Below are 14,106 nucleotides of genomic sequence, written 5' to 3'. Positions count from 1 at the left end.
TATTATCTAAAAATAATCTAAGTTTCTGCCTCAGGAAACTAGAAAAAGAGAAAATTTTTTTGCTAGAAAATCCAAAGCAAGAAGCAAGGAAATAATGGAGTAGGAATCAAGGAAATTGATAGAAAAAAATCAATGGAAGCAAACATTTCTTATTAAAAAGATCAGTAAAACTGATAAGCCTCTAGCCATGCTGCTTAAGAGAAAAAGGGAAATGATATTAATTAATGCTACCAAAAATAAAACAGGGTATATCAGTACAGATACTGCTGATACTTTTTAAAACGGTAATAAAAGAATACTATGAACAATTCAATGCCCACAAATTTGGTGACCTAGATGAAATGCATCAATTCTTTGAAAGACAAAATCTATCAAAACTCACCCAAGAAGAAAACAATCTGAATAGACAATAGCAATGATAGAAAATAAATCAATAAGTATAATAACCTTCCAAAACATAGATCATTAGTCCAAAATGGGTTCACAAGTAAATTTTACCAGTCATTTAAGAAAGAAATTATACTAATTTTCAGAAAAGAGAAGAAGGAATACTCCCTAACTCATTCCATGAGATCAGCATCACTCTAATACCAGAACAAGGCCAAGACATTGCAATAAAAGAAAACTACAGACTAGTATCTCAAGAACACAGATGCAAAAATCCTTTAAAAAAATTAGCAAATGGAATCTAACACCATGTATAAGGAGCATCATATATTTATTATGACCAAATGAGTCTTATTCCAGGTATGCAAGGCTGGTTAAACAACAATGTAACCCATCACATCAACAGGATAAAGAATACAAAATCACATGATCATATCAAGAGATTCAGAAAAAGCAATTGACAAAATCCAACACCTATAATGGTAAAAACTCTCAATAAGCTGAAATGGAGGGGACTTACTCAACTTGCTTTATGCTTAGTTGCTCAGTCATGTCCGACTCTCTGTGACTCAATGGACTGCAGCCTGCCAGGCTCCTCTGTCTATGCGAATTCTCCAGGCAAGAATACTGGAGTGGGTTGACATGCCCTCCTCACTAAAGAACATTTAAAAAAAAAAAAACAACAGGTAATATTATGCAACAGGGAAGAATATTTTGTATTCTCTTATGAGTTATGGCCCTCTCTGGGAACCCTGCCTCCCAGGGTTATGAGCATTATGTTAAAATACCTTTGCTTAGCTCGCAGGAAACATCCTGACCTGGCCCATCTGTGAATGACTACAAGGAGGAAGCAATTAACACCTCTCCTTCAGCGGCTGACGGGAAACAGGAAAACTTTGACTTTAGCCCCACCCCTTTTAGTATAAAAAAGCCTGAATTCTAACTCAAGCAATGGTTCTTTGGGGTCTAAGCCTACTATTTTATCAGTTTTCTGGCTTTCCAAATAAAGTCACTATTTTTTGCCCCAACAATTCCTCACTTGATTATTGGCCTGTCATGTGGCGAGCTGTATGAGCTTGGACTCAGCAACAGGTTTTGGGAAGCCATCCAGGAGTCTTACTGCTCATGGCCAACAGGCTCCGGTTGAGGAATTTTCACACAAAGCCCTAGCAAGCTGCTGGGATTATTTGTCCTGAGGACCTTCCCTTCAAACTTCCCAGAAGCAGCACCCGTTGCCCCAGAGCTTGCCAGCTGGAGCAAAGAATCCCCATTTGGGAGCTACCATGCAGTAGGGTAAGTCACTCCAGTGTGTATAGCTGGAAACTTTATATCCTCTCCATTTGGAGCTTTTTATTAAGAATAAGCCAATCTGTTTTGCATTTGAGTAGGGTACCTTGTTGGAGAGAGCAAAGTGTTATTGGACTTTTACTCAACTTGTGAACCAAATGATGCCAGCATTTGTATGTGTCATTTGTGTGTTTGTCTTGAATTTATATCTTTAAAAATGGGGAATGTTTCAACCAGCCCTAAAGAAAGTCTTCTGCCACACATTTTGGATGAGGGATCTGATTACATCTATGAACCCCTGGGTAAGAGGAAGAAACTATTTTATTGTAGCAAGGTGTGACCACAGTACCTGTTAGGATCTCCCCAGGGGGGTTAGGCAAGGTTACCTCAGGACCCCAAAACCCATAGATTGCTAACCTTGTTGTATTAATTATCTTCTTTAAGGCCTCCTGTGTCTTTGGTATATGTAAAACCTCAAGACCAAACTTGAATGTTTATTTAGGATTTTCTGTTTGCTCTTTTGAGTTTTTGTTTCATTTTCTTTGGTGTTGTTTCTCCATTTATAGCCAAATTAGCTTTGTGATAATTGAAACATTTACTGATGTCAAATGGAAAAAAGGAATCGGAACAAAACCTGTCTGTTCTTGACCAAGAGTGGGACATTCTGAGGAAGAAGATAAAAGTACCATTTAGTTCCAAAATCATCAAAAGCTACAAAGAGAAATAGAAGTATGTTTTTCCATAAATATTAGCAAAAAGGGGTTAGCTATCTAGACAGGTGACCTTGATTTGTCCCACCTGCCAGAAACCCCCACTTGAATACAACCTCTTGTAACTGATGGGTTTTATATTGTTGTATCTGCTTCATGGCTAAAATTTCTGAATGGGAACTATGAGGTCCCTGTTTCTGTGTTTGTACATGTGTTATACATGAGTGGCATTGCCAAGATTAGTCTGTACAAAAGCTTTATTTCATTGGCTCTGAAGGGTCCCTGTTGCTGCTGCTGCTGCTAAGTCCCTTCAGTCGTGTCCGACTCTGTGCAACCCCAGAGACGGCAGCCCACCAGGCTCCCCCGTCCCTGGGATTCTCCAGGCAAGAACACTGGAGTGGGTTGCCAATTCCTTCTCCAATGCATGAAAGTGAAAAGTGAAAGTAAAGTCGCTCAGTCATGTCTGACTCCTAGCGACCCCATGGACTGCAGCCCACCAAGCTCCTCCGTCCATGGGATTTGCCAGGCAAGGGTCCCTGAAACCCCCCAAATTATTTGTTTTTCTCCATCACAGAGAGGGCACTATTAAACTAACTGGGCTCATTTGTCGTATTGAATTTTATGGGAGGCTTTGTCAAATAAGTGGTGATAAAACTTAGATGCTATCATATGGTAAATGTCATTAATACACATTTTATAAATTATATGGAACTTCTAAAATTCTGATATATCCTTGTAAATTATATCAGTCATGATTTTAGTAATTATCTTAAATTGTTACAACAGTAATCAAGTTTCTGTTCAATTGCATTGTAATCCCAGTTGGTTGATAGCAAAGCAAAAAGGCATCCTTACAATGATTAGATGATTCACTGCTATGTATGGTTTTATGGTGGCTTTTGAATACTCTAACTATTTTGTGAAGAAGTATGGAAGAATGATAATATGTTATTATGCAAGCATTTGTACTACTATCAAGGAGATAAGAAAAGGAAGGGAATGAAAGTGAGACTATGTGGCTTCAAACCTTAAAAACTCTGGCTGAGCAAGCTGCCCCAGACTCTCTGGACACTTATGCCAGTATGTCCACCCCCTCTACCACCTTCTGTTCTTATTCTGCCCCAGTTTTGGACCCTGGGTTCTAGACTTCCCCTCCTTACAGAACTCAATTAGAAAATCCTCTGTTAGCTCTAGGGCACAGGGACTTGGCCTAATATTGCAATTTGAAGCCTGACAGGGCACCCAGTTTGGGTCAGGAGCCTCTTCCGGGTCAAGGCAAGTTCTCTTCCACCATTATATCAGATGCTGCCTAAATGCAAACAAATTACTGGTTGAGTTTCTCAGATTTGTTTAATTGGAAAGGCTGGGATTAAATGGGGACCCCAGTGAGGGAAGAAGGCCCTTATTAGAGCACTGTTTATTGGTGCATCTTGGCAGAACTTTGAAAAGGGAAACCAAAGCAAGAAAGTCTGAACAGTATTCAAGAAATCCAGCAAAACAAATGAAGACCTTTCTGAATTTCTGGAAAGGATTTATCAGGCCTACACACATCGTACTAATACAGATCTCAAGGTTCCTGACAATATTAAAATGGTGAATTTGACTTTCAGGCCAAGTACCTCAGATATCAGGAGAAAGTTGCAAAGAATTAGACAGTATATTTGGAATGACCTTTTCTCAATTGGTAGATGTTTCTTTTAAAGTATTCAACAGGGAGCAATAGCAGAAAAAAGAAGATGCAAAGAGAAGTGTCATTTATTTGGCATTGGCTTCCTGGAAGGCAAGTAACTTGAAAACAGCTAAGTCACCATTGGGAAAGGAACAACATGCTTACTGTAAGAAGGAGGAACATTGGAAAACGGGTTGCCCTCTGAGACTGAAGAATAGAGCCTCTAATATGGTAGAAAGGGGAACACTTTGAGGAGGTCCAGGGACTCCCTTGGACATGAGATGCCTAATTCCCGACAAGAGCCCTGAGTAAAATTGACAGTGGAGAGTGAACTGATTAAGTTCTGACAGATCTCCCCCTGAAATTTTACACCAGAACAGCTTGATAACAGAGGCCCACAAGAACATGCTTTAAGCCTCAGATGGCTGTCATGCAAACCCCAGAAAAGAAGACCCAGCTCTTTCCTACAAGGTCTTGAGAATAATCCAAAGACCACATCAGACCTCCCCAGATGGGTGTCAACACAGAGGAACCTGCCCTATTGAGGATTGAAAAACAGACTCTATTCAAATGCCTTGACCTGCAAGAAGTTTCAGATAACCTGCTAATGTTTGTGCCGACACTTTTTCAGGGTGTTTTTGTTGTTCTGTTGCTCAGTCATGGCTGACTCTTTGTGACCCCATGGACTGCAGCACACCAGGCTTCCCTGTCCTTCACTATCTCCCAGAATTTCCTCAAACTCATGTCCATTGAGTTGGTGATGCCATCCAACCATCTCATCCTCTGTTGTCTCCTTCTCTTCCCACCCTCAAACCTTCCCAGCATCAGGGTCTTTTCCAATAAGTCAACTCTTCTAATCAGGTGGCCAAAGTATTTTCAGGATGAGTGGAAACAAATCTTACCTGGACAGAAACTTTCTGAAGCAGTTAAAGCCCTCCATTAGGGAAATCATCCCCTGATTTGGATGAAGACATTAAAATTGCATTCATCTACGTTCACCTAGAAGGACTCACACCTTCAAAAGAAATGTCACTAAAATATTAAGAGATTAATTTAACTTGGGATAAGGCCTTGCCAGTTGGCCTGCTACAGATCAGTGGCTCCCAGAAGCAGGATTCAATTAGGCCCCTTTAAAATGTTGTATGGTAAAAACCATTACAGGTGTCTTCCCAGGCAGGAGAATGTATAAATGCAAAAAGACCTAGCAGATGCCAAATTACATTAAATCTTTGGGCACTGTGCATGAATGTGTGCATGTTGCTTCAGTCTTGTCTAACTCTTTTGACCCTATGGACTGTTGCCTACCAGGTTCCTCTGTCCATGAGATTCTCCAGGAAATAATACTGGAGTGGATTGCCATTTCCTTCTCCAGGGAATCTTCCAGACCCAAGGATCGTGCCCATGTCTCTTATGTATCCTGCGTTGGCAGGCAGTTTCTTCACCACTGTCTCCACCTTGGAAAGACACTTGGGCACTATACTAACCTTTGAACATGGGTTTGCCTACAACAGGTCTGCCTATCCAACTGAAGTAACTCCACTGTAGCCTCAGAAGGGTCAACTGATTTGTTTAATTTTGTCCAAAAAAAAGCACAGGAATTTAGTATATGTATTGGCAACTGAAACAAAAACCTCAAGTTTAGTTAGGGATTAGACAGCAGAGTGCTAGGAGGTTTCAAATAGTTGGAACTGGGTTCAAATAGTTGTAGATAAAAAAGGTCTGACTAAAGATTCTAAGGAATATTCATCACATCTTTTCATCAGGGAGTAGCCAGCCAGAGTGGTCTTATCCCTTTTCCCATAAGACTGTAGAATGGGCATTGAAAGTGGGGATCTGTAATGGGGAACAACCTTTTGTATTCTATTATAAAACAATTCAGTCACTAAAGGGATGTTGTCTATAAGCTTAAATTATACATAATGGCCCATCAGTGGGAACCCTGCCTCCCAGGCAATGAGCGTGAAGCTAAAATACCTTTTAAGCTCAGAGAAAATGTAAAGGCCAGCCCCACCTATGAATGACTGCAGGGAGGAAGAAATGAATACATACCCTCTGGAGGCTGACGAAAACCAGAAATGCTTGACTTCACACTCTCCTCTTTTAGTATAAAAGAAGCTTGAATTCTAACTCAGGCAAGATGGCTCTTTGGGGGTAAGAGTCCACCATCTTCTGGGTTTGCTGGCATTATGAATAAAGTTGATATTCCTCGCCCCAGTAACTGATTTCTTGATTTATTGGCCTGTTGTGCAGCAAGCAGTAGGAGCTTGGACAAAGTAACTATTAGACTTAATGGTGAGAAATTTGAAGCTTCCCTACTAAGATTAGGAACAAGGCAAGGATTTTTTTCTTTTACCACTGCTTTTCAACCTCATACTGGAAGTTCTAGCTAATGCATTAAGACAAGAATAGGAAATAAAAGGTATACAAATTGGGAAGACTAAAACTGTCTTTGTTCACATATTACATGATCATCTATATGGAAAATAAAAAAGAACTGACAAAATTCATAACTAATTTACAATTTTAGCAAGTTTGCAAGATTAAAATGCAAAAGTCAATTGTTTTTCTGTATACAAGTAATGAACAGGTATATGCTAAAACTAGAAACACATTGCCAATTATACTAGCACCCCTCAAAAAAGGGAATATCTGTGTGCTCAGTCATGTGTGACTCTTTGGGACCCTGTGAACTGTAGCCTGCCAGGCTTCTCTGTCCATGGAATTTTCCAGGCAAGAATACTAAAGTGGGTTGCAATTTCCTACTTCAAGGGATCTTCCCAACCAAGGGATTGTGTCTCAAGCACTGGAAAGTGGATTCTTTACCACTGTGCCACCTGGGAATATTTTGGTATAAACCTAACAAAGTAGGATCTATATGAGGAAAACTACAAAAATGTGAACAAAATATCTAACCACAATTAAAAAAAAAAATAAATCCATGTTAGTGGATAAAAAGACAATATTTTCAAGATGTCAGTTCTCCCCAACTTGATCTATAGTCTCAATTCATTCCCAATAAAAATCCCATTATTTTGTGGATATTGATGAACTGATTCTAAAGTATATATGGTTGGGCAAAAGACAGAGTACTAAATATAATGTTGAAGGAAAAGAACCAAGTTAGGGAACAGATACCACTTGACTACAAGACTTTCTATAAAAGTTACAGTAATCGAGACTGTGGCATATGCAAAGGAAGAAACAAAGAGATCAAGGGAACAGAATAGAGAGTATACACAAAGACCAAATGAACACGGCTGCTTGATAAAGGAGCAAAGGCAATACTATGAAGCAAAGGTGATGCTTTTCACAAATGGTACTAGGACAGGTAGACAATGAATCTAGACAAAGACACTACAGTCTTCATAAAATGAACATAAACTAGATCATAGACCTAAATGTAAAACACAAATCTATAAAGCTCCCAGAAGATAACACAGGAAAAAAGCACCTAGTTGTGGTTCTCAAAGTGTGATTCCTAGACCAATGGCAAGAACATAAACTGAGAAAGAAAGAAAGTGAAATCGCTCAGTCGTGTCTGACTCTTTGTGATCCCACGGACTGCAGCCCACCAGGCTCCTCTGTCCATGGAATTCTCTAGGCAAGAATACTGGAGTGGGTTGTCATTTCCTTAACTTGTTGGAAATGCAAATTCTAGACCTACTGATTGAGAAACTCTTGGTATGGCCCAGGAATCTGAGTCTTAATAAGACTTTTACATGATTTGAGCCATGTCAACTTTTGAGAACCACTTTGCAAATCAGAGGATCTCAGGCTTACTTACACATTGGGGTTATCTGGGGAGGTTTAAAAAATATTGTTGCCTGGGTCTTAACCACAGAAGTCCTGAATTAATTAGTCCAAGGTGAGGCCAGAGAATTGGGAATTGTACTAGTTCCCCTAGTGATTCTAATGTGCAACCAATGTTAAGAACTGCTGCTCTAAATCATTTATAACTTCACATTATATTTGCCAACTCTGAGTTCCTGGAGCGTTTTTCTTTCCCTAAGGAGCTGTGCCATATGAGTACACAGTGAGGCTACAGTGAATTAAATACTACCTTGTTCTGAGTGGATTTAGATATTAAATGAAATGTGACACTGCATCTCATCATTTCCTTTGGTTTTGTTTATCATACATGATGAGTCTTTGAACTTGAAACTGAATTAATTTAATGCAATGTTTCCTTTTGAATCTATTGGATTTTATGTGCATTGGGGTGACACGCAAAACGAACATCTAAATGTTCTTCCTGTGATCTTTGGGAAAAGCACCAGAGGAGAAAGAGTGTCCATGGTACATTAACCACGTAAAGTGAGTTTAATCAGATGGAATTGATTTGTTTAAGTTACACTTACATGTACAAGAAGAAATGTCCTAGATTAAATAAATTCAGTACTAAAACTGCATTCACGCTCCATACCTAACCAATTTTATCACCATATACGCTACCAGTTAGATGCTACTTGGGAAGGAAAATGGGATTCTTCAGCTAGCAAATGAAGAGAGTAAGAAGTAACTTCTTCACGGTTTCAGTGGGGAGCATATGTTAAGACCCTTTCTCTTCATTATGCCAGACATGGATTAGAAGCGCTCCCAACTCGTTTTGTAATGGACAAGGAATCGCTTTCTCCTTAGGCTGTCAAGTGTTTCACTCTTATTTTTGTAAAACAAACATCAGCCTCTTTTGATTGCCAATCTCATTTTACATGTGGAGAAAGTTTAATGGGGACTATTGTCTGTAAGTCCATCTTGACAGTGGAAGAAGCTGCTTTGAAACTGGGTTTCCTTGTGCTTTTGAGGTAAGAGGATTCTAGAATATTCAAACCCAAGTAACAGCATTTAACCATTGGAAGTAAGTTGGATATAAACACGGTAATATAGAGCAAAACTAGATTGACAATCAGGGGGTCTTGACTTGCAGAGACCTATGGTGTGAGATAACTAGGCCAGCAGCAAGGATATGACTTGATTTTATAACATTGACAAGAGATCAAGAGCAAGGAAACAGAAGGCAGATGTCAACTGCTGCTATGGAAAATTACAACACCTTCCTTCCATTCCAGACCTAAGCAAATTCACAGACCCAGAGCCCATCTATTGGAAGTGAATCTGGCCCCCAACAGAAGTGCCACATTTCTGAAATATCACAGAAAGTATACATGGTAACAGATGCACATTTCTCAGTCTTCTAAGGTCATTTAATAGCATATACTCAGGAAAGGGGGATACCAAGATCATTTGAGCCTTCTTGGATAGATGATCTGAACTGACACTGATACAAAATGTCATCATGGTCCTCCTCATGAGAAATGCCGGACTGGATGAGTTACAAGCTGGAATCAAGATAGGCAGGAGAAACATCAACAGCGTCAGATATGCTGGTGATACCACTCAAATGGCAGAAAGCAAAGAGGAGCTAAAGAGCTTCTCAGTGAGGATGAACAAGGAGAGTGAAAGAGGTGGCTTAAAACTAAATATTAAAACTAAGATAATGGCATCAGGACCCATCACTTCATGGCAAATAGAAGAGGAAAAGGTGGAAGTAGTGACAGATTTCCTCTTCTTGGGCTCTAAAATCAATGCAGAGGGCGACTGCAGCCATGAGATAAGAAGATGTTTGTTTCTTGGAAAGAAAGCTATGACAAACCTAGACAGTGTGTTGAAAAGCAGAGACATTACTCTGCTGACAAAGGTCCATGCAGTCAAGGCTATGGTCTTCCCAGTGGTCATATACAGTTGTGTGAGTTGGAGTGTAAAGAATGCAGAACACCAAAGAATTGATACCTTGGAACTGTGGTGCTGGAGAAGACTCCTGAAAGTCTCTTGGACAACAGGGAGATCAAACCAGTCAATCTTAAGGGAAATCAACCCTGAATACTCTTTGGAAGGACTGATACAGAAGCTCCAGTATTCTGGTCGTCTAATGCAAACAGCTGACTCATTGGAAAAGACCCTGATGCTGGGAAAGACTGAGGGCAGAAGGAGAAGAGAGCATCAGAGAATGAGATGGCTGGATGGCATCACCAATGCAATGGACATGAACTTGGGCAAACTTCGGGAGATGGTGACGGACAGGGAGGCCTGGTGTGCTGTAGTCCATGGGGTCATAAAGAGTTGGACATGACTGGGCGACTGAACAACAGCAACACCCTTATAGTCAAAGTATGTAGGGATGGTGTTCCCCGTCACAAAAATTTAATTCACTGATATCGCCCTGCCATAAACAATTGTGTATGATCACATAAAATTAACCAATCATACTTATCCAAAAAAGTTGCCATGTCAAATGTATTTTTTCCAGGATGGATAAATACAGCCTTTAGAACTTGCTGTGTGGCTATTCATCCTGATGGGAATGTAAGGTGCAGTCACTATGGAAAACTCTGTGGAGGTACCTTAAAAATTAAAAATAGCACTACCATCTGATCCAGCAATTCCACTTCTGGGTATGATTTGAAGACAAAAACACTAACTTGAAATGATATTTGCACACACATATTTGTTTCAGCATCATTCACAACAGCCAAGACAAAGAAACAATGCAAGTCTCCATTGCTGGATGAATGGATAAAGAGAATGTGATACTATGTAATCAATGGAATATTACTCAGCCATAAGAAAGCGTGAAATCTGGCACTTGCATCAACATGGATGTACCCTGAGAGCATTATCCAAGTGCAATAAGATAGATAAAGACAGACAAATACCATATGATCTCACTTATATGTGGAATCTTACAAAAAAAAAAAAATAGCAAGCACACAGATAAAGAGAACAGACTGACAGACTGGTGGTTGCTAGAGGCAGGGGGTGGTAGGGGTTGGAAATAGATGAAGGTAGTCAAAAGGTACAGACTTCCTGATATACGATAACTCAGGGATGTAACATACAGCATGGTGACTATAGTTAATAAGACAGTATTTTTAACGTGAAAATCACTAAGAAAATAGATCTGAAGTGGCCTCAGTTCGGTTCAGTTCAGTTGCTCAGTTGTGTCCGACTCTGCAACCCCATGAATCGCAGCACGCCAAGCCTCCCTGTCCATCACCAACTCCCAGAGTTCACTCAGACTCACGTCCATCAAGTCAGTGATGCCATCCAGCCATCTCATCCTCTGTCGTCCCCTTCTCCTCCTGCCCCCAATCCCTCCCAGCATCAGAGTCCTTTCCAATGAGTCAACTCTTCGCATGAGGTGGCCAAAGTACTGGAGTTTCAGCTTTAGCATCATTCCTTCCAAAGAAATCCCAGGTCTGATCTCCTTCAGAATGGACTGGTTGGATCCCTTGAGTCTCCAATGGACTCTCAAGAGTCTTCTCCAACACCACAGTTCAAAAGCATCAATTCTTTGGCGCTCGGCCTTCTTCACAGTCCAACTCTCACATCCATACATGACCACAGGAAAAACCATAGCCTTGACTAGATGGACCTTTGTTGGCAAAGTAATATCTCTGCTTTTGAATATGCTATCTAGGTTGGTCATAACTTTCCTTCCAAGGAGTAAGCGTCTTTTAATTTCATCACACCAAAAAATTTGTTGGGTAACTATCTGTGGTGGCAGATGTTAACTAGATTTATTGTGAACACTGCTCAATATATACAAATACAGAATCACTATGCTGTACACCTGAAACTAATGTTATATGTCAATTACATATAGAGAGAAGAATGTATTTGTGACCAAAAGAATAGTTCATACTATCAGGTAGATTTAATTAGCTAGGAGGTAAGAAGATACAACATGAATTCATTAACTGGATGGCATAAAATCCAAGGAGACCGTGGTGGGAATGGGAAATTGAAAGAGGGTATACAGAAATCCCTAAATAGAGAGCTGTCATAGCTCAGTCAGTAAAGAATCTGCCTGCAGTGCAGGAGACTTGAGGTCAATCTCAGGGTCAGGAAGATCCCCTGGAGAAGGAAATAGCAACCCTTTCCAGTATTCTTGCCTGGAAAATCCCATTGACAGAAGAACCTGGTGGGCAACACTCCATGGGGTCGCAAGAGTCAGACACGATTTAGCGACTAAACTACCACCATGCAGAAATACACTCTTGAAAGGGAAATTCCTGTCATTCTTTATCTACTCTCTTCATGTAACAGTGTATGAGATCTCACTCCATGCATGGGGAAAGACAGAAAAAAAAAATGTAAGGAAGAAGGCTGGAAGGATGCCTAAGGCTACTCCAGCTGGACCAAACCACATTTTCAAAGGCAAGAATGTTTAACAAGATCCTCTAAAATATCTTCCACAATCAACAAGCACTTTAGGAAAAGGTAGTAATGAGGTTAATTTTTGGATTTCGTATATTAGATTCTACTGATACATACCTGATACTTTTAACCAGTTTATATGACCACTGATTTTGATTTTTTTTTCTTAGAGATAAAAATGCTGAGAATCAGCTGTCCTTTGGCCAAGACACTGTGGGAGTCCCAGCACTGTGTGGTAAATGACAAACATTCCCAGATGGGTTTAGTCACCTGCAGCCTGGATGTCAGCACAGCTGACCATTTATGAACCAGTGGGGGTTTGTTACAAGTCTGTTTATCTTTCAGTAGAACCACCTGCCTGGAGTTGAATTGTCTGAGCTATAAATAGAGAAACAGTACCCAGGATAGTTTCACAATTAAAAAGAAGAAGAACATTAGATGGGGTGGAGGGAGCACAAATTCCATTTCACTGCCTTGTAGGAACCTGAGTAGGGCTTTGGGAATTTTTATCCAGTCAACTGTGTGACTGGGAAAGAAAATAACAATACCAGCATATTTAAAGATGTGAAATCTGCTGCAAGTCATTTTATAATCTCTCATGGTCAGGGAAAGAACCCATGGTGGGATATTAGCCTTGTCAACCCTAATAACAGATACACAGTAAAGCAAACCATTGTAGTAACTTCCTGAGGTGACTGGCAGGTGGAACATAACCAGTTCTGCAAAAACTAGCTCGGGTACAGGTCACAGAATTCATAATTTTTAAAAAGTTATGCATTATATTAAAATTATATTATTGAAAGGGACAAAGATGTCTCAATCAGTGTACATTTCTCTAATAATGACCAAACTCTTGGCCTCATTGTTCCTGAAATATGCAGGAGGCTACCCTCACAATACTTTGGCTGCCTGATGTGAAGAACTGACTCATTGGAAAAGATCCTGCTGCTAGGATAGATTGAAGACAGGAGGCGAAGGGGATGACAGAAGATGAGATGGTTGGATGGAATCAGCAACTCGATGGACGTTAGTTTGAGCAAGCTCTGGGAGTTGGTGATGGACAGGGAGGCCTGGTGTGCTGCAGTCCATGGGGTCTCAAAGAGTTGGACACAACTGAGCGACTGGACTGAACTGAACCCTCACAATATCATGATGTAATTGAAATGAAAGATCAGGAATTTTAAATTAAATCTGCTTTACCCATGAAGTCTATCTAAATGACTAGGCTAAAGCAGTATAACTTTGTTTTATGTGACACTGAGTGAAGAGAAATTGACACGTTTACTTTTAAAATTTTTTTGAGATTTTAATATTTTATTGTTAGTATTCTTGAATATTGTTTTAACATTTTTATTGTGGTAAAATACACAAAATATAAAACTATTTAACTATTTCTAAGTGTACAGTTCCTGGTACAATATGCATTTATAATGTTCTGCAACCATCGCCACCACCCATCTCCATAACTCATGTCATCTTGTAAAACTGAAACTGTGTACCTATTTAACAATACCCTGGAGGAGGAAATGGCAACCCACTCCAGTATTCTTGCTGGCAGAATCCCATGGACAAAGGAGCCTGACAGGCTATGGTCCATAGGGCCTCAAAGAGTTGAACACAACTGAAGTGACTTCAGTACAGTCAGCTCAGTTCAGTCGCTCAGCCATGTCTGTTTCTTTGCGACCCCAGGAATCGCAGCACGCCAGGCCTCCCTGTCCATCAGCAACTCCCGGAGTTCACTCAGACTCATGTCCATCGAGTCGATGATGTCATCCAGCCATCTCATCCTCTGTCATCCCCTTCTCCTCCTGACCCCAAAAACTTCCAGCATCAGAGTCT

The 14,106-nt window shown here is 40.2% G+C and overlaps 1 long non-coding RNA gene across 1 annotated transcript; it reads left to right on the top strand.

Moving 5' to 3' along the window:
* The first annotated feature begins 1,331 nt into the window (after positions 1–1,331).
* On the top strand, positions 1,332–13,340 carry LOC129625351 (uncharacterized). The gene is made up of 3 exons (XR_008701367.1): positions 1,332–1,680; positions 12,438–12,502; positions 13,149–13,340. It is a non-coding gene; the product is annotated as an uncharacterized LOC129625351 (long non-coding RNA).
* Positions 13,341–14,106: the final 766 nt, after the last annotated feature.

The sequence above is a fragment of the Bubalus kerabau genome, chromosome 13, assembly GCF_029407905.1.
Source record: "Bubalus kerabau isolate K-KA32 ecotype Philippines breed swamp buffalo chromosome 13, PCC_UOA_SB_1v2, whole genome shotgun sequence".
In the NCBI taxonomy this organism is placed as follows: Eukaryota; Metazoa; Chordata; class Mammalia; order Artiodactyla; family Bovidae; genus Bubalus; species Bubalus kerabau.
The sequence above is the reverse complement of the archived record's forward strand: the minus strand, read 5'-3'. Positions and strand labels throughout refer to the sequence as shown.